Here is a 22,355-nt window from a genome sequence, read left to right as displayed (position 1 = left end):
CCTTTGAAGTCTTTAAACTTGGAATCAAACAGTAGTGCCCAATCTCCCTCTTGAAACTTTTTCTCTTTGATGTATCTGTCATGCCACTTAGCTCTTTGATGTTGAACTAGATCAGTTCTTAAAATTGCTTCTTGTCTGATCTCATCTAGCTCATTCAGCTGCTCCATTCTGTGCTTTTTGGCTTCTGATAGATTCATCCCCAAATGAAATGCCATCTTGAAAGTCTTGACTTGAAATTCAATGGGGAGCAGGACTTCTTTCCCATAAACAAGTTCATAGGGAGAATGTCCTGTTGTATTCCTCCATGTAGTTCTGTAGGCCCACAAGGCTTCAGGAAGCCTTTCTGCCCACTCTCTTCTGTGTAGATGGACAGTTTTGGTGATGATGCTCTCAAGAACTTTGTTTGTAGACTCCACTTGGCCATTTTCTTGCGGATGGTAAGGAGTAGATTTTCTGTGCTTGATTTTGTATTCTTCCATCAACTTCTCCATCAAGTTAGATGTAAATTGACTTCCCTGATTTGTCACAATTTCTCTTGGGACACCAAAACGAGTAAAAATATCCTCATAAAGAAAATTAAAAACTGAATTTTCAGTGGAAGAAGGCAATGCTTTGGCTTCTACCCATTTAGTGACATAATCAGTGCATACCAATATATACTTCTTCTGTTTAGATGGTGGATTAATGGGTCCAATAAAATCTAAAGCCCATTTTTCAAAGGGTTCGATGAGTACCTATGGTTGTAATGGCATTTCATTTGAAAGAGTCGGTCTCCCAACTCTTTGGCAGCTGTCACACCTTCTGACATATTGTTTTGTATCTTTGAAGAGGGAAGGCCAATAATATCCTAAAGAAAGGATTTTATAGGCCATCCTTTTGTCAGCAAAGTGTCCACCGCATGGTTCATCAAGACATGCCTTGAGGATGTCAGGCATTTCATCTTCCCGAACACATCTTCTGATCGCACAATCTAGCCCTGTTTTAAACAATTCGTTAGAAATCCATGAATAATTCGAACTCTCCTGAATAATTATTCTTTTTTCACTAGGAAATAATTGTGGAGGTAGCTTCCTTGTAACCAAATAGTTAGCAATATCTGCATACCAAGGAGTCTTAGTAGTTACTGCAAATAAATATTCATCTGGAAACTTATCCTCTACAGGAGAATCTTCATTAGTATTTTGGATCCTAGACAAGAAATCAGCTACTGTATTTTGTTTCCCTGGTCTATCCATCACAGTAATATTGAATTCTTGTAAAAGTAAGAGCCATCTTGTAACTCTGCCATTAGTAATAGGTTTGTTCATTAGATATCTAATTGCAGAATGATCAGTATGGAAAAAACTTTCATAGCCTATTATATAATGTCTAAACTTATTGATTGCATGAACAACAGCTAAGAACTTTTTTTCAGTCACAGTATAGTTCAACTCGGTGGGAGTCAAATTTTTACTGGTGTAGTAAATGGCATAAGGGACTAAATCCTTTTGACCCAACACAACTCCTAGAGCTGTATCTGAAGCATCTGTAGAAATATGGAAAGGAAGTTTCCAATTTGGCCCTCTCAAAATGGGTGCTTCAGATATTTTTGTTTTAAAAGTTTCAAATGCAGATTGACAATCGGGATCCCATTTGAATTCACAGTCTTTTGTAAGTAATTTGAAGAGTGGAGATGCTATTTTGGTGAAGTTTTCGATAAATCTTCTATATTATCTAGTAAATCCAAGAAAACTTCTAACATCTTTTTGACAATTTGGAATAGGCAACTTGGAGATGACTTCAACTTTAATCCCATCCCCCGAAATATGATGTCCCAAAACAATACCTTCAGTAAACATCATAAAGCATTTTTCATGACTCAATGAAAGGTTTGTTTCTTTACACCTTATAAGGACTTTTTCCAAATTATCTAATGCCTCTTCAAATGAATTACCATAGACTGTAAAATCATCCATATAAACCTCTACACAATCATGGATTAGATCAGAAAAGATTCCTAGTACTGCCCTTTGAAATGTTGTGGGTGCATTACATAATCCAAAAGGAAGTACTCGGTAAGCAAAAGTTCTCCATGGACAGGTAAATGTGGTCTTCTCTTGATCTTCAGGTGCTACCTGAATCTGATTATAGCCACTAAAACCATCCAAAAATGAAAAATATTTTTGCCTGCTAAAGTATCTAATACCTGATCGATAAAGGGTAAGGGAAAGTGGTCCTTCAAAGTTGCTTTGTTCAATTCCCTGTAATCAATGCATACCCTCCATTTACCATTCTTTTTAGGTACTATAACCAAAGGAGAAACCCATCGGCTATCTGAAATTGGATAAATGAAGTTGACATTAAGTAGTTTTTGAAGCTCTTCTTTCACTATCTCCCTAAGGTTTGGATTCATCCTTCTCTGAGGTTGTCCGATTGGTCTACTGTTTTCCTCGATATAGATGTGATGAATGCAAGTCTTAGGGTCAATACCTTTCATATCGGTATACTCCCATGCAAATGAGTAGAATGTTTTTGCAAGATTTTGGTTAGCTCTCCCTGTTGTGATTTTTCCAAGTTTTGTTGATATTCAATGTTTTACCTGGAAAGATCTCAATGGTGGAACTACCAAACTCTTCCATAAAGAAAAGAGACATTTGTCTAGATGATAGATACTCAATGTCAGAATCTAACTGAAATTGTGTGTGGTCATATTCTGAAGATGTTTCAAAGTTTTCTAATGTGTTCAGAATTTGACTATCTTCACTGATTTCAGAAATGGTAAAGATAGGTTGTACAGTATCCTCATCATCAACCCACTCATTATCTCCTATTTCTGTAATTGCTTTTGCTGGAGGATACAGATTGAATTTCTTTGTCGAATTACCATCAGAAATATACATATCCCCAGATCTACAACTGATAAAAGCATCAGTTGTGGCTAGCCAAGGTCTTCCTAAGATGAGAGGGTGTCCTCCTAAATTACTCTTGGGAGTTAAAACCATGAAATCTACTAGATATTCCCAAGAATCTAAGGAGACCGAAATGTCTTCTAATACACCATCTGGTTTGATAATTGATCGATCTGCAAGTTGCAGTAAAGTAGGTGCAAAAAGAAGATTAGGAAGTTTTAGCTGTTCCATAGTCTGTCTACTCATAATGTTGATAGCAACCCCTAAATCAATCAAAGTATTTGGAATTTCTAACCCATTGATATGTGTTTTGACAATTGGACTACCAGGATCTACATACTTTTACGTAGTAATTTTTCCCATCATGATATCTGCAATTTTTCCTACCAGGTGGATTCTTCTTGTATCTCTCGGTTTCCTTCCTAGTCTTTTAAGACTCAACTCCTTTATTGTTTTTGCTAGAATATGAATCTCTCTAATGGCTTGTAACAAGGGAATCTTGATACAGACATTCTTTAATTCATCTAGAAAATCATAGTCAGGCAACAAGATTTGTTTTTCCACCCCTTTGTCAATTTGTAATCTTTCAGGAAAAGGATGTGTGGATGAAGATGTAGGTTGCTAAACTATAGGAGTTGTGGGGGTTGACTCTTTTTCTTTTTCTTTTTGAGTGCTTGGGTTTTGAAGAGATGCTTTAGAACCCTTATTGGCTTCAAGAGAATCTTCCTCAGAAATGCTTTGCTTTTGAGCATCTATAGAAGGTTTATCTACAAATCTACCAGATCTGAGTTGTACATCATTGAGAAGAACACTCATATAGGTAGGAAATTGTTGTCCTTCTACCATGTAAGCATTTTGAGGGTTTTTATTGTTGGAGTTGGGAAATGGCTGGGAAGGTAGTTGATTTGTCTTCTGTTGGAATGGAAGCAAGATTTGAGAATTTGGATTCTGTTGAGAAGGTTTTGTTGTTGTGGAAATGGCAATGATAGTTGTGGAGCTTGTTGATTTTGAAAATATGGAGGATATTGATAAAATTGAGCAAATCTCCCATAAGGATTTTGCATACCTTGTACCCATGATTGAAAAGGATTTTGAGGTTGGGACCAAGGTTGTTGCCAAGGATTCCAATTTGGTGGGGGTTGAAAGTTCATAGAGTTATTAAACCCTTGATTTTGTTGCCCCTGCCAAGGTCTCCTTGCAACAAAACAGAGAGACTCAATTAAATTTGGATCTTCTTGAAAGACAACTTTGAGCCCACGAATTGAAGGACAATCCTTGGTCTCATGGTTTTCTGAACAAATCACACATGTTTCTACAACTTTTGCATCCAAGGGACATTCCCTTAGAGCATGTTTCTTTCTACATTTTGGGCAAAAGATGGCCAAAGCTTCAACTTCCGCTTTCTGCTTGTTTTGTATTTTAAGGGTGTCTAGTTGCTCACTAAGACTCCCTAAGATATCAGTTTTGAATTCATCAAGCATGTTGCCAATCTCAGCCCTACTTACTGATTCAGTTGCAGATTTGTTTTCTCTAATGAGAGAAGGATCTCTATGCCCTTTTCTAGTTTTAGATTTTCCCCTTGAGAGATGGACACATAGCTTTGCTATATCATGAAGTGGAAGTTGAGATATATCTCCTTTTCCCATCATGTTCAAAATATCTATCCATTCATCTCTAATGGCTTTTAATAGAAGGGCTTTCAAGGTTTCCTCATCTAAGTTATTCATTTTTTCTCTTTTCAGGTTGTATTGAAATCTTTCAAGTAAATCCTCCAAGTTTTCATCTTCTCTTTGCACCATTTTGAATACCTCATCCTTGTGATTGGTGGGCATACAATAGTCTAGGTATCTATCCAAAAATGTTTGTTTCATATCATTCCAAGTCCTAATGGATTGAGTGACTAATCCCATGAACCATTTCAAAGCAGCTCCTTTCAATGTTGAAGGAAACAATTTGAGTTTTTGAGAATCTTCCAGATAATCATAAGTTCGACACACGACTTCAAACTCAAATAGAAATGTTTCAGGATCCTCATTTCTTAACCCATGAAAGTTTGGGAGGACAGATGGTGAGATGTTTTTCATTTTTGCTCGAGAATCCTCATCAACTATAGGAAATCCGAATGAGTTATCTCCATCCCTATTTCCCCCATTGTTACCTCTACCTCCTCCATTGTTTCCTCCTCCTTTTCTACCTCTACCTCTACCAAATCCGTTTACTACTTCCTCTGTCATGATAGTTTCCTCAGAGACTTCAGAGTCCTCTGGTTCCTCTACTAATGGCGAACGAGGAGGAATTTCCCCCTCTTCTTCTTCAGGTGATTCTACTTCTTCAATTACAATTTGTTTTCCTGTAGAAGTAAAGAAAGGGTCTTTTCCTAATTCAGATTCGATGGATGGTGTGGGAGAGTCTCCTAATTCAACTACTGCCTCTTGAATTCCAGGAATCCTAAGACTAGGAGTGTGAGTTGGAGATGGTGGAGGTGTCTCTTGGCCCTAGCTAAAAACCTTCCCCTAGAATCTCTTGCTCTATGCATGTCATTTTTTTTTATTTTTCTTCAAGTCGGCTAATAATTCTCTTTCTGATCTTCTAGGTCACTCTAGGTGCAAGAAGAGAGCATACTCAAGAAATTATTAAACCAATAACTCTCTCTTTTCTGATCCTCCAGATCACACTAGGTGCAAGAGGAGAGCATACTTTCAGAAGTTATCAATTTTTCCTTCCTTGAAATTTTCCTATTTTTTTTTTTAAGAAATTGGCTACCTAGTTTCACTTCCCCGGCAACGGTGCCAAAATGTTTGGTCAATTTAGTGTGTCCTAAATTTCTATTTAAAATGTCAATCCGAGAGTCGTAAACTGCTGAAGTGAAGTACACTGTATATGCAAGATAACCGATTTCTTAGTTCTTTGTCGTTTTTGAGTTTTTGGTTTGTTTTTGGCTTTATCTTCTGTGGATTGCCTAATGTGAGATGGAAGAATTGAAGGTCAAGTATGGATGGCAATGGTGATTTCTACAATGATTTTCCAAACTTTAAAGTTCTCAAAAAGAAGGTTTCAAACTGGCTGTGATGAAATCAATTCTCAAAAGAAAATAAAAATGTACCAAAACAATGAACTAGTGACAATGAAGCCCAGTATCCTTACTGCTGTATAAAAAGAAAATAAAAATTGAACTTAAAGCAATTCAAAGACTGAAAGCAAAGAAAATTAAATCACACTACTTCAACCCATATTCTGACCCTTCACCTTTCGACTCGCTCTGGCTATAGGAAGTAATCATAAACAAGTTGAGTAATATGATATCTAAATTGTAGGAAATGAAATTGCATAAAATGAAACTAAGATTTAACTACTCATTCATATTTCAATTCCTGAAAATGACATAAGTAATTTAATCACTAACTTGCAGGAAAGTAAACTAAATCATACTACATCAAGTAATATTCTGATTCTTCACTATTTGAGTCGCTTGGCTATAGGAAGGAAATCATAAACAAATGAGTAATATGATATCTAAGTTGCAGAAAAGTCAATAAGCAAAGCAAAACTGAAAGAAATGACAATGCTGGAATTAAAACTCAGTAAATGAATCAGAAAAAAGGACAAGATGCCCCCGAAGCTAAAAACGGATGTAAAATTGCCTTGAAAAAGTATAGTCATTTCTAGTCAATCTGGGCCATTCATTAGGCGGATGATCTAACGGTAGAACTTATGTTTAGTTTAGGGTTTTTTGCCCTAAAAGGCAACCCCTCTCTTTGTATGAGGGCATTGTATTGAGGCTGTGTAATAGATGTGTATTCTCCGAGCGAGAAATAGAGAGATGAGACTATGAGAGAAAACAGAGGATATTACAGCGGATCTACTGTAGGTTGTGTCTCTTCATTTTGTTGGATAATAGAAAGGAAGGACTGGCTGTTTGGGGTGGACATAGCCCAAACTGGGTGAACCATGTCTATCTGTGTTTCTCTGGTTTTATGTATTTTTGTTTTTCTGCATATTATATGTCTTGCATTTCTCTGTCATATATATAATTTTCTAACATATAGCCTAAAAGTGGTTTTGTGGTTAACTCTGAATTTATCTCCTCATCCTAGGGAAATTACAGAGTGATAACACTTCCACTAAGGAAGTGACATGATCCAGGTGGAATCTCCCTTGTCCATAATGGTTTGATAGATAGTCTTAATCCACACAATAACCTAAATCACGAAAGCTATTTGTGCTGGAAGTCTAGGCATATGAGTCTCATGATTAAAAACTACGAGGATAGAATCCATAGGATCAACAACTATAATCATGACAAGTAAAGCCTTATTCTAGGTGGGAAAATTTTGCAACACCTCGAGAGTCGACAAAGCTGAAGGAGCTTGAGCCAAATCCTCAACTACGTTATAATTTTGTGCAGTTCTCGCATGAGGGTTGAATAAGGATTTATGAATAACACTTGTTAACTTAGTAGGAACCAGATTTGGAACAAGATCCAAAGAATATGAGGTATAACTAGAAGGTTGATCAACAGCCTGACCAGTCGAGGGATTTGAATTAACATAGTCCTTATTCCTCATTGCCACCATAACTTCAATTTTTGGCTTGGTGGAGGAAAGCAACATAATTGAAGAAGAGGAAGTGAAATCCAGAGCAACCATGTTAGTCTCCTAATTAGGAAAGGCATATGTCAACACAACATGCATGATATATGATTTAAGAAATTGATTTAATTCCCTCGATGTGGACAATCGCAAGTGAAATGATCCTCATTATAGATTAAGCAAGGATAGCGAGGTTTCTGTTTTTCTTTAGAAGATTAGTTATTTTGTTTGTGCTGAGAAGGATTATCTTTCTTCTTTTTAACTTTTCCTTTCTTTTTACTTCCTGGTTTTTGATATTTTCCTTTCGTGGATTGGACGTCATTGATCTCAGAAGTAGAAGCCGCAGGAATGGTAGAGGACGTGATTTAGGAAGCCATAAAAGGAGTTGAAGTAGATGGTGTACTCACTGACTGATAGCTAGCAGAACCAATCATGCCATTGGAGACATGTGATTCTTCACCAGGAGTTTGTGGAAAAATATTTGAAGGTTGTGGAGCATTTGGTATTTTATTATAGAGCATGCCATATTGATTATAAATCAGATCCAGATATTGGGCATGAGAAATCACTTGCTTTTTGGTCACAACTCTGCCTTTAACAATGTATTCTTTTATGGATGGTGATAAAGACTTAAACCATTTAGCTAATAATTGGTCAGGAATAGAGGTTTTGACTAAACGATGATGATGTTGCCACTCATTAACATGATCAGAAATATGAGTGGAATCAGATTGTTTGAAAGAAGTAAAAAGTTTAGTTCCAGTCTCATAGCGAATGAGCAATAGAGAATGAGTTAAGAATGTGGTTTCTAAGGCAATGAAATTATCGAACAAAGATTGTGGTAATTCAATATACCTCTTTTCTGCCATACCTATAAGTGTTCACTGGAAAGTACGAAATCAAATAGAGCCATTGTTTAAAGAGTTCAAAGAACACCATAAATGATATGTCATAGCGTGCGTAGATGAGTATTATTTAGGATTTTCATTGAACTTTGGAATATCACTAGGCAATTTCGTAGGAATTATTGGCCACCAAGGAGAGTGACAAATGGGACCATTTGTAAGTTGGGTCAAATATGGAAATTCAAGGGTTTCCAAAAATAGAAACTACTTATTAAAGTTCGTTGGAGGGTATCCTGGGTAAGATGGGATAGCTTGCGTAATAGGTATTTGCGATCCTGGATAGGCAGGATTATGATAACCTGGATAAACATAACCCTACTCCCCAATTCCAGGATAACCTTGCAAAGGTTGAAATGGTTGGGTTGGCATTTGCTAACCTTGGTAGGGAATTTTAGGAATACCTTGATATGGTTGCCTTGTGGTATTTTGCATCATCCCTACGTAAGGTGGGATATGTGGTGTTTACACCATGCCATATATAGGTTGACCCATTTGGATTTGAGGAATAGCTTGACCAAGCAGTGGAGGTTGTAAGGAAATTTGAAGAGGTTGGGTAAGTGGGACATGGGAAACCCCAGATACTGGTGGAAGAGGTTGAGTTAAAAATGCAACTTGCAAAGGTTCACTTACATGAACTTGAGCTTGAACAGGTTGAGATATTGGTTGAAAAATAGGAATCTGAGATGTAGGCAGAACAAGTTGAGAAGTTTGACTTTGATTCACAACCGATCCAAGTTGTATGGAAAATGTAGGTTTCCAAGAATTGATAGCCATTCCTGGACATGGAGGACTCAAATGCGGTTGAGCACTACTTTGCAATACTTAATTAGGAGACGGGAACATTCTAACAATAGGTTTCCCTCCTACTGGAACAAGAGGGAAATACAGAGGAAACTGCCCCCCAAGAGGAGGGTTCCCATTATGAGGCGGATTGGGCTATTGTAGGTGTCGATACACACTAACATAAGGAGTATATTGCTACTCTATTGAAGGTTGAGAGGGAGGAGGAGGAGCATATTGTGTAGCACTAATCAAAGAAGTACCAGAAGGAATTCTAGAGGAAGATGACAAGGGAGAAGTCCATGGGATGGATGTTGCACTAAAAAAGATACCAAATAATGATTGGTAACTAGGTGGGATAGACTGACCACCATATAAATGTGTCTCTGGTGATGTTGCAAACATAGAAGAAGCCGCAACATGGATTGTCTTGGTCATGGTAGTAGATACGAGCTAATAAACCATAACAGACTCATTCACAGTTAAATTTTTAAAATAGAATCATCGAGGAAAATTTAAGGGCAAGTTGTAAGGAGATGAACCAGACAAAATAGCTTGTGATGGAGTATGAGGAGAAGAAAAAGGATGGTCCTGGTAATGAGGAGTCCCTCTCAAATGGATAGGAGAGGAAGTTCGAGATTATTTATGACGAATCCCCTCAATGCTTACAAGACCAGGTGCAAGTGGTTCACTATTGAGTCCGATAGAGGAAGAGAAGAGGAATTGCCTGAAGTAACAAGTGTAGTTAACTTATATGCCTTAGGTTGTATAACCTCAGGTTACATTGTTTCTAATTCAATATATTCAGGTTCAATAAACTCAGGTAATGAAATCTCAGGTGCTTTGGTATTGACTAAGTCAGACTCTCCAGCTAGTGGAGAAGTAATCTCGAGTTCAATACTCACATGAGAAGATGATTCTAGTGGGTCAATTTCAGATGGAGGACCAGAAGGAGTAGATATCAAAGTACCATATTTGGTAGTCTACATCTTTTTTTTCTTCTGACGACATCCAAGAGTTTCCATAGGTGGAAGAGGAGGCAATATTGACATCCTGCGTGAGCAACGGTGTTGAGGGTGTTGTTATTCCACATTGGTTTATTAAATTTTAGAAATTGACAAAAAAATAAATCAAAAAGGGGTAACTAGGAAAAAAGGGTTTACCAAGCAACTGTGAACTACAATATACAACATTGGATAACCAAGGATTTACGTACGGGCAGGTAATCTCCCTGTTATCACTTAGGTTGTCCTTAAGCTCTGGAAAAGGATACAACCGAGGTAACCACAGACCAACTTTGGACTGTAGGTTCTAGCCAACCTGCAATCAGAGAGGGCTCTCTCTTTATGATTTAGCTTTGTTGAAAAGGATTTTAGGCTAGGTCTCGAGTTCAGAGGGTTTTGTTTTGTTTTCGGTGGGAAAATTGATGTTTTCAGACAGAGAGGCAAGGCATAGTCTGGAAGTTTCAAACCATTGGGCGTGGAGTCGGGGAGGAGAACTGCTGGTGCGTTTCTTCGGTCACAAGAGAGGGAACATAGAGCAAGATAGCTGAGCATGAAACAATATTCCAGGTTTAAATGATGGAAAGAATGCTAAGTAATGAGAGGCAGTTAAGAATCTCTCAATCAGCTTAACATAGGAGGTAACAGAGTGCTACCTAGGGGCAGTAAAGAATCCCTAGATAATTGGCAAACACAGGTGAATTGGGTTAAACATGAGCCAGGAGGAATTCATATTCATAACCAATTCAATAAGAGGAAAACATAAAGAAATAACAGAAATTGAGCATAGAGAGTATTTAAACTAATTCTAGGCTATTCATTCTTTCTGCTATTTAGATAGTGGGAAACAATAAAACAGAGGTAAGATGCACTTATTGCTTCAGGCTGCAGCACAAGAATTCCATCTTCATATCTCCAAAAACATTCATTTACAATAGACAGTTTGCTCTCCAAGCTTTCAGCAATCTTTGATTATAGAAAAACTCAGGTATACAATGCGAGTCTCTGGTGAAAATTCTCAATCAACCAACCCTTGTAATAATGTAGAGGGCGGTATATATAGGGCAAAACTATCTACAAAGTTTCTTTATTACATCTTGACCTAATCAGGTCTGAAAGAAAGACGATTACTTAACCTAATCCTATCCAGAAATAAACGAAAAAAATATCTCGGGCTGCGCTCAGGGCCGCCGTATCAAAACTGAGTAAATGATGTTGTCCTTGGTGGCTTGCTGCAATGTTTTTTGAAATAAATGTGTATGGTTTTCTGCCTTTTTGCTGTCTGTCTGCATTTAAAGCTTTAACTATGATTTGAGGGAAAGGATGGGCTTACGCCTCTTGATTTGACTTTCTCGGGGGGGGGGGGCTCATCAATGTTCAGGTGCTTCGAGCCCCTAAAAAATCTTCGGCTGATACTCTTTAGCTTTTCTTATTCCTCTGATACTCTTTGGCAATAAACCGATGCTGTTCTGACGTGTTGTGTGTTAAATCATCATTTAATGGCCGCTGCTTGGCCTCTGTTTTCTGCTCCTTTCGGCAAGATTCGCGAAGAAAAATGGTTCATTCGGTGCCTTTCGGGTTTCCTGGGGGCTGCAGAATGAAAAGATTCCCTAAAGATTCCCCACTCTGGCGCAAATCGCTCATCAAAAACTGCCTCAGAAACTGATTTCGGGGCTCCGAAGTGCGATTTTTGCTCCTTTGTGCCAAAAGTGCTGATGACGTCAGCATGACGTCAGTGGATGTGACTTCGTACGGTGGGTGACGTCAGCGATGATGTCAGCATGATGACGTGGCGGGATGACGTCAGCATGATGACGTCATCATGTACGGACGGTGACGTGGCATGTACAGTGGCAGGGTACGGTGGCAGGAGGCCACGTGGCAGGTGACTCGGCAGGGGGCCACGCAGGCGGACGATGTGTCGCGGTGACTGGGCAGGGGGGGTGATGCAGGCGGGTGACATCACAAGGGAAATGGCGGTAAGCGGTATTGGGCGCACCGCCTTAGCGCCTGGGCGGTTTTGGGGGGAGGGGCTCCGCCACACCCCAGAGCCTGACGCGTGGCGGGAGTACGGCGGGTAATACCGCCCATCTCCCGGACGCTAAAGCTCGGGCAGTTGGCGCGCGAAAAGGCCCGCCCACCGTAGATCTGGGACGGGCCAGATCTAACGGCTGGCGGGGCGGACAAAGAAACGACGGGTTACGGCGGGGGAATATACAAGGAATATCTCGCTTTTAATAATGCGCGCGGGGGTTTAGACTTAGGGAAAGGGGTTTTATGGGTTTAAAATGAGCACGGGTTTAGCAATTTATGCCCGAAACTTGGGATAAGGGGGCAGAAAAGTGGGTTTTTGAGGGTTTTAGGGCTAGGGAAGAGGTTATTAATCTGGCTAGGTGTCAGATTAATCCCTACTTGGACACGGATGGGGTAAAAGCAGCCCCAGATGGACTGTTCTTTCCCGAACTTACAAAAATATGGCTATATTGCCAGGGAGGGGATATTTACATAGGGGAATTTTATATACAAAGTTTTAATAGGGGAATGGGAAAACTGATAGGGAGTTATACAATACTGTTAGTAGTTAATATGAAGGTGATAAGCAGGCGCCAAGGTCAGGGACCTTAGGCTAATTTTGGGGAAAAGACTTTGAAAAGAAATAGAATCCTTGAGTGAAGCAGATCTTCACTAAGGCAACTGATATGGATGATGATGAAACTAAGAGGAATCAAGCATATCTTGACCTCTTTGGGAAGTTAGTAAGTGACTTGGGGAATTAGAAGAAGGGGAAGTTAGTTATGTCCACCTTTGAGCTCCTTTGCATGAACACTGCCTGCACTGTGATCTGCAAAGATAAAGCACTTTGTAACACAAAATTGATCATAAATTATCATTCTGCAACCACACAGCTACCTACCCAGCCTACTCTCCTAACATTTTTTCTTCTTTTGAATTGGGTGCACTTAGACTTGCAAACCCAGATTTACAATTTTTCTTTTGAATTCTTCCTATCTAAATCTACACTTATTTCTGCCAGGGCCCAGATTAAACAGTTGGGTCCCTTTGATTCTCTACCTATCTACAAATCTGCCAAGATTAAACTGTTTGGACATATATCATTCTCTATATTCTAAAACAGGAAATTGAAACCTAGGGAGACCAAGATTAGACTGTTTGGACCTCCCCTAAATGAAAAGTCTTCAAAACTGGAACAACTCATCAAAAATTGGAATCAACAGTAGCATTTGTACTAGCACACTTCATGGCTTTCTTCTTTGGTCTCTTCTGGAAATATGGAACGCTGCAGCTTGCAAAGTATGACATATTTGGCATGTAAAAATGTCAATCATGAAAGATGATACCCTGTTGCAACAGGAGGCTAACAGTGGCTCCACTTGGGGATGGCTTTTCCTTGTGAAAAGCCAAGAACAGCAGGTCAGATTGCCTTGATCTTCTGTGGTTGTTGTAGACTGGAAACATTTGTTCTGGCTGCTAGAAATATAAACTTGGAACTATAAACAACCTCCTCCTCAACTGAATTACTGTGAACTGTACAGCATCGCCTGCTTTCTTCTGCGTGCTTGATAATTATGTACAACATTGTTTGAGCATTATGCCTCTGAAAATCATGGGCCAAAACTGATGTGTCTTCTCTAACTCTGGTCCTGAACAGTTACTGACCAATTTCTTCTTCCTTGTCAACATTCTTTTGGCTGAAGATTACAATCTGCAACAGCTTGCCTTTACCATGATATATTGGGATGCGTCTGTGCTATTCTTCGCTGTTGTGCTGAAATTAGTGCAGAGACTGGGCCTTTAAAATTGGAATACTTGCATCGGCTGGATCTTCACAGATTTACTGCTGCTTCTTAAATAATCGGCTTGCTTAAAAAATTGAAAACAAAGTGCTGATATATAAAAATAAGACTGTACAAAGATATATACAAAGCTGCATTGTGTCCCTTTAAAAGGGGTCATGGTAATGCTTCAGCATACGGCCATTGACAGGGCCTTCTTCAGCAGAACAATCCTCTATAGATATGAGAAAATAAGTGTTATTTCCCTGAACAACAGAAATAACCAATGGACCTCTCCATAGAAAATCAAACTTGGCATGTTTGCCCTTGTCTTCCCTTCTTGAGTCCCATCTTAGGACTTTGTCACCAACATTGAAATCCTCAGCCTTAGCTCTTTTATCAAACATCTTTTTGAGCTTTTCTTGCACAATCTGAGCTCTGTCATAAACTTGTTCTCTGGTTTGCTGCAGATGGATGGTCTGATTGATTCTTCTTTGAATGTCATTTGGTTCAGCCTGAATCTCTTGTAACAGTTTGATAGTAGGAATGCCCAGGGATGAAGGAAATCTGGCCTCCATGCCATATACTAGCTCATAAGGGCTCATCCCAATTGATCTTTTGCTTGACAGTCTGTCTGCCCATAGGGCATTTACCAGCTTTTTGTGCCAGTTCTTCTTGTTTTCTTCCAGCACTTTGTTTATGATGTTGATGAGGCTTTGTTAGATGATTCGGCCAAGCCATTGCCTTGAGGGTAATAGGCTGTGGAGTGGCCCAAGGTAATATGAAATCTGTGGCAAAAATTGATCATCTTTTTGGATATAAAGGCAGCGGCATTATCAGTGATGATTTTTTCAGGGCAGCCAAATCTGGAAAGGATATTGCACTCAAGGAATTGGATAATGATGGTACCATTGGCTTGTCTACAGGGAATGGCTTCAACCCACTTAGTGAAATAGTCGGTGGCTGTTAGGATCCATTTGTGCTGGCCTGAGGAAGGGGGATGGATTTCTCCAATGAAGTCAAGACCCCATTGTTGAAAAGGTTTTTCTGTGGAGATGGGTTTGAGGGGCAAGGGCAATAACTTTCTCTTGCCCTAAAAAATTTGGCAGTTGTGACATGACATGGCAAACTTCTTTACATCTGCAAAAAGAGAGGGCCAATAAAAACCAGCCCTTAGAATTTTATCAGCAGTGGACTTCCAATATAGATGTCCTCCACAGTCACCTGCATGGAATTCTTTCATGACATTGTTAGTTTCATTCATGGTTAAACAATTAAGCAATATACCTTCATGATTTCTCCAAAATAATACACCATCTATAACACAAAACTTTAAAGCCTTCATTTTCAAAAATCTTTTCTTGGTTCTGGACAATCCTGGAGGAGCACACAGGTTTAACAATACAAAGCATATATCAGCGTACCATGGGGATTGTAAAAAGATTTCACTGATCTGTGGAGTCGCCAGCTCCGGTTCATTGTCCAGCTGGTTAATCTCTAAGGCTTGAAAATCTGTTTCGGACATCAGTTTAGCTAAACCTTGTCCCTTTATCAGCTTGGTTGGTTTTATTTCTATGTCATATTCAAGGATGTTTGCAATCCACTTGCCTCTTTTGCCTTCTAATCCTTCTTGAGTCAATATGTCTTTTACAGCAGCGTGTGGGACATAGGCAATCACGTGTGAATATAGTATGTACACTCTGAAATCCTTGATGGCCTTAACCAGTGCGTAGGCCTGCTTTTCCATTATTGGGTACTTCAAAGGGGCGTCTCTTAAGGCTCGGCTGAAAAAAGCGATTGGTTTTTCAGCTCCCTGTTCATCTTTTTGAAAAAGGACAGCGGCTATAGTGTGATCAGATGCAAATGAAAATATGATAAAATCTTTATCAAACTGTGGGCTAGTTAGGATAGGGGTTTGTGTTAAGGCTGATTTGATACTCTCAAATGCTTGCTTGGTTTCAAGAGACCATTTTACCTTGGCATCCTTCTTTAACATGTTGCTTAACAATCTTATCAGCTCAGCTAGATTTGGAATAAATCTTCTCAAGAAGTTGATTTTCCCAAGGAATGCTTGTAGCTCTTTAATGTTTCTTGGAAATGGGATTTGGAGGATGGCTTGTATTCTTTCGGGATCAATTCTGATCCCATCCTTTGATATGATGTGGCTAAGTAATTTGCCTTCTTCAAGACCAAACAGAGACTTCTTGGGGTTCAAGGAAATGCCATATTTCCTACATGTCATGAAAATTTTCCTAAGATGCTTGAGGTGTTCTTCATCATATTTGGAAAATGGGGTTAAGTCATCAAGGTAGACAACTAGAAAGTCATGTATTTCTTTGGCGAAAGCAATATCCATTGCTCGTTGAAAGGTAGCACCAGCGTTTTTAAGACCAAATGGCATCTTTACATACTTGAATGTTCCCCAGGGTGTAGTAAAAGCAGTTTTGTCTTGGTCATCTGGGTGAACAAGTATTTGGTTGAAACCTGAAAAACCATCTAGCAAAGAGATTCTAGATGATCCCACTACTCTCTGCAAGATGTGGTCCATTTTGGGCAAAGGGTAATGGTCTTTTAGGGATACTTGGTTTAAATTTCTGAGATCTACACAAAGTCTGATTTCACCTGTCTTTTTCCTCGTAGGAACAAGATTGGACACCCATCCAGAAAATCTGATGGGTGCTATGATGCCTGCTTCAAACATCCTCTTTACTTCCTTCTCAATCGGGGGGAGAAGCATAGGGTTAATTCTTCTATGTTTCTGCTTGAAGGGTTTTTGGTTTGGCTTTAAAGGAATGGTGTGTTGGATCACCGAGGTGTCGTAGGATTTCAGATCCTCATAGCTCCAAGCAAATACATCTTGGAACTCTTTGAATAAGTCAATATACTTGGGCTTTTGATTGGGTGGTAAGTTTTTGGACAGTTTGACCATTTTTGGCTTTTCTACTGTCCCAATGTTATGTTCCTCTATCTCAGTGTTTATGGGCTGCAATTTTGGCTTTCTGGGTACGTCATTAGCATCAAACATGTCTTCTAATGGGGTTAGGCCAGCAGGCAGAAAGTTATCCTTTAAGTCAATGATGTCTGCCTCTGTTTTGGCTATATCTTCCAAGTGTATTTGTTTCAGCTGTTCTATGTTTTCTTTGCCAAAAATAGTTGGTTTCAGGGTTTGCTTGACTGTTGCAGCCGTTACATCTTGCTGATTTTCATTTGTTTGGTGTTCTGGATCTGTCATAGCATCCATGTCAATGTTAATGTTCGAAAACTCATGCTCAAGGGTGAGGAAATTGTTAATCTGGGCATCATTTTCGAATACTTGCCAGTCTTTAACGTTATTTGGGACTGCGGGCCTATGTTTTATTTCAGTTGTAAAGTGATGGTTTGGGTCAAAAGGAAGCTTGCATGTACTAGTGAAGGTGGCTAGGCTGTGTGCATGAATGTTGTGATTTCTTGAAATCTTGTCAAGCTTGAATTCAGTGAATGCCTGGAGTATATTAGTAGCAGCGGTCCTATAGGCTCTCATTCTGTTGTCATTGGTTACAAAATTGCCTTTCATTTGTTGTATGATTAAATCAGAGTCTCCTAAAATAGACACTTTTGCAGCTCCCAGAGCTCTGAGGAGTTTAAGGCCTAAAAGCAGAGCCTCATACTCTGCCATGTTATTTGTGCATTTGAAGTTTAGTCTGTAGGCATGACCTTCTGCATGGTTGTTAAATGTGTTGTGAATCCATACACCTGCCCCTGCTCCTAACTTGTTGACAGAGCCATCAAATTCTAAATACCATGTGATTTCCTGTTTGTGGTTGATGCCTAAAGTGTCAGTCAGCTTAGGATTGGGCAGATTCGAAACTTCTGTTTGGGAAAGTTCTTTTGGTATGCTGGTTGCATTAGCTGTTGTGACAGTTTCGAGGGTATGAGCAACTGATTCTTCGTTGATGTGTGCTTGTTGCTCTAGAGCGAAGGGCTCATTATCAATTGAAACATTTGTATCATCATTAAACAAAATAAAGGAATCCATATCAGAGTGGATTGAGTAAATGGGAAAATTTTCAGGCTTGCTCTCACTACTTACCACATATTTCATGAGCGTTTCTCTATACAGTCTCTTTGGTTGCCCAAAGACTGAAATGGTGGCATAGGAAAGGTCTAATTGAAGGGATCCTTGGAGCTTTGCTCCCCATGATCTTGACAGGAGCATACCGTACTTTGGTGGAATGTCAGCAACCACTACATCCATGAGGATGGTCTTGTTGGGATATTGGACTAAGGAGACACACAAGTCTTTGATGAGGCCTAAACATTTCACTTGACTTGAGTCAAATGAGTACAGATCTTTGTAAGGTCTTGTAACATCAAGATTCAGTTTTTCCATAACTGCTTTGGGCATAAGATTGTGCGATGCCCCCGAGTCAAACATAGCATTGTGCAAAACTTTGTCATGTATATGCAAACTGACATAAAAGGGTGGGACAGGTCCATGTGTTGATTTTCCGTTAACTTCTGGGCCAAATAGCAGCTCTGGGGTGTCATCTAAAACATTTACATCATCCTTGACCTCTGGCATTTGAAGTGATCTTTGAATTTGCTGCCTATATACATCGTGTTTAGCCAATTCTGAGAGGGGAATGGATATTTTTAACTTAGCTATTTCTGTCTCTAAGTTAAATGGCTTTTCCAGTGGAGTCTTGGTGTTGATAATGGGAGCTTTTTCTGTTTCATTTGAATTGTCTGCGTTTTGCTCTTGTTTATCAACGTTATGGGAAGTTTTTGCTTGCGGTTTTTCAACTTCAGGAAAGTTTTTTGGAACCCTGTTCGAGCTTTCTTTCGAGGAAGAAGGTGGCAAAGGCTGATCTTTGGAATGCTGTATTTCTGTTATATCTTCTATAATCACTTGATGCGGGTTTGGAACAGGTATATCAGCTGGTTCTGTTATGACAACCTTGCCTTTAGTCTTGCTGGGTTGTTTGCCTTCCTTTGTTTTACTAGGTTCGAAAATGTCAATGGTCCTAGTTCTCAGCTTATATTGTTTGTGTAATTCATACACAGCGGTATCATAACCTTGTTTAAAATCAAAAGATTCGCCAGACCTAGTCTGAAACTGATTGTAATCGGTTTCATTTTGGTCTTCTTGGGACAGGACAGTTTGATGCTCACCCTTTAGATCCATTAAGTTCATGTGAGTGTCCTCTATGGGTTCACTAGAAGTAGATCCTTCAACATAATTATCTTGGAAAGGGGGTCTTATATCATGGTCTTGGTTAGGCCTACCAACATTTTTGTTCTGCGTTTTCCTAAAATTTGGGTTCCTTATGGTATTAGACTGTTGTCCTTCCCATGATGCTTTTCTCTCAACATTTTCTACTCTTTCTCCCAGCCTTTGTAGGCCATTGATGATAGCATCAAGCTTTTGATCAAAAGTTGAGGGTTCTTCCTTAAAGGTGGTTCTTCTTTCCATTCTAGCTCTGTTTCTTTTGGCAATTAAATTGGCTTCTACGCTAACAACAACATTTTGCATGTCTGCAAGGGTTTGAGGAGCTCTTTCTTTTAACTGGTATGCCATATCCGGGTCGAATCCATCGGGAAATTTGTACAAGGCCAGATCAGGTGGAGGCCTTAAGTTCTGTGGTATTGCGTTATATACATTATTGAATCTTGCACAGTACTCCAAAACAGTCTCTTGAGGACCTCTTTTGATCGTATCATATTCAGCTAGTATGTGTAAGGGGTCTTTCTTTTTCTCCCATCTGTTGGTAAAGGATTGGTAAAGCTCATCTGGGGTGGTTATGGAATTTGCAGCAAGTGATCTGAACCAAGTTCTTACATCACCTGTCAAACTCTAAACAAAAATTCTCATTCTCACGCTATCATCGTCTATCTCATAGTTTTAAAAATAGTCTTGCATCTTTTTGGTGTGCTGAAGGGCTGTGAAAGGACCGGTGCTGCCAAAATATGTGATTTTAGATTGGTACTCTTGAGGTAAAGCCCCAGCATTAGCAAGTAATTGCAGGGGTGCATATCTATTAGCCATATTGGCAGGTATAAGTGGAACAACGGGGATAAGTGGAACAACTGGAGTAACAGGGATCACAGGAGTAACTGGAACGCTGGAAACAACAGTAGTGTTAGTATGTGCAGTGAATGAAGGTGTGGAAGGAGTACTACGGGATGTAGATGATGAACTAAGGGAAATAGGGGTTGAACGGAACAAAACCTTGTCAGGAGTCAGAATACTACTAGGGTAAGCTGTTTCAGGGCTCAAATCAGCAAAATTTTCCTGTCTTTCTTGCTTCCTAATGATTTTCGAGATTATGTTAGGGTTTTCAAAAACAGCTGGAGGGTTGGGATCTGGATTTGACCTTGTATGTCGTGGATTTTTCTTGGGAGCCAGCTTCTAAATTGTTTTTTGGGTAATTTTCTGGGGAATGTTTTTGTAATCAACAAGGGACTAATTAAAATATGAGACAACTTGTTTGTAACTTAAAACTAGCATGAAGATTGACTGAAGCAGCATTTATTTACTCCTGTTAATGCAAAGCAAAAAACAGTCTCAAAGGCTTCCTGGCTGACATTCAGGCTACATCTGTAGTTTTAATAGATAAACAGCAGTTGGGAAGTTTGATTTATGGTCTCAACAAAGCTTTCTTACCTTCTTCGTGAAACTATCTGAGGAAGTTTCCCTAGCGGAGTCGCCATTATGTTATCACTCAGGTTGTCCTTAAGCTCTGAAAAAGGATACGGCCGAGGTAACCACAGACCAACTTTGGACTGCAGGTTCTAGCCAACCTGCAATCAGAGAGGGCTCTCTCTTTATGATTTAGCTTTGTTGAAAAGGATTTTAGGCTAGGTCTCGAGTTCAGAGGGTTTTGTTTTGTTTTCAGTGGGAAAATTGATGTTTTCAGACAGAGAGGCAAGGCATAGTCTGGAAGTTTCAAACCATTGGGCGTGGAGTCGGGGAGGAGAACTGCTGGTGCGTTTCTTCGGTCACAAGAGAGGGAACATAGAGAAAGATAGCTGAGCATGAAACAATATTCCAGGTTTAAATGATGGAAAGAATGCTAAGTAACGAGAGGCAGTTAAGAATCTCTCAATCAGCTTAACAGAGGAGGTAACAGAGCGCTACCTAGGGGCAGTAAAGAATCCCTAGATAATTGGCAAACACAGGTGAATTGGGGTAAACATGAGCCAGGAGGAATTCATATTCATAACCAATTCAATCAGAGGAAAACATAAAGAAATAGCAGAAATTGAGCATAGAGAGTATTTAAACTAATTCTATGCTATTCATTCTTTCTGCTATTTAGATAGTGGGAAACAATAAAACAGAGGTAAGATGCACTTATTGCTTCAAGCTGCAGCACAATAATTCCATCTTCATATCTCCAAAAACATTCATTTACAACAGACAGTTTGCTCTCCAAGCTTTCAACAATCTTTGATTATAGAAAAACTCAGGTATACAATGCGAGTCTCTGGTGAAAATTCTCAATCAACCAACCCTTGTAACAATGTAGAGGGCGGTATATATAGGGAAAAACTATCTACAGAGTTTCTTTATTACATCTTGACCTAATCAGGTCTGAAAGAAAGATGATTACTTAACCTAATCCTATCCAGAAATAAATGCAAAAAATATCTCGGGCTGCGCTTAGGGTCGCCGTATCAAAACTGAGTAAATGATGTTGTCCTTGGTGGCTTGCTGCAGTGTTTTCTGAAATAAATGTGTATGGGTTTCTGCCTTTTGCTGTCTGTCTGCATTTAAAGCTTTAACTATGATTTGAGGGAAAGGATGGGCTTACGCCTCTTGATTTGACTTTCTGGGGGGGCGCTCATTAATGTTTAGGTGCTTCGAGCCCCTAAAAAATCTTCGGCTGATACTCTTTGGCTTTTCTTATTCCTCTGATACTCTTTGGCAATAAACCGATGCTGTTCTGACGTGCTGTGTGTTAAATCATCATTTAATGGCCGTTGCTCGGCCTTTGTTTTCTTCAAAACTGTTTTCTGCTCCTCTCGGCAAGCTTCGCGAAGAAAAATGGTTCATTCGGCGCCTTTCGGGCTTCCTGGGGGCTGCAGAATGAAAATATTCCCTAAAGATTCCCCACTCTGGCCCAAAAAATCTAGCGATGAGCGATTTGCGATAGGCGCAAATCGCTCATCAAAAACTGCCTCAAAAATGATTCCGGGGCTCCGAAATGCGATTTTTGCTCCTTCGCGCCAAAAGTGCTGATGACGTCAGCATGACGTCAGCGGATGTGACTTCGTACGGCGGGTGATGTTAGCGATGACGTCATCATGATGACGTGGTGGGTTGACGTCAGCATGATGACGTCATCATGTACGGACGGTGATGTGGCATGTACAGTGGCAGGAGGCCACGTGGCAGGTGACTCGGCAGGGGGCCATG

Source organism: Pinus tabuliformis, chromosome 7 (genome assembly GCF_031772625.1).
Source record: "Pinus tabuliformis cultivar Carrire ecotype Pingquan chromosome 7, CPIR1, whole genome shotgun sequence".
NCBI lineage: Eukaryota > Viridiplantae > Streptophyta > Pinopsida > Pinales > Pinaceae > Pinus > Pinus tabuliformis.
The sequence above is the reverse complement of the archived record's forward strand: the minus strand, read 5'-3'. Positions refer to the sequence as shown.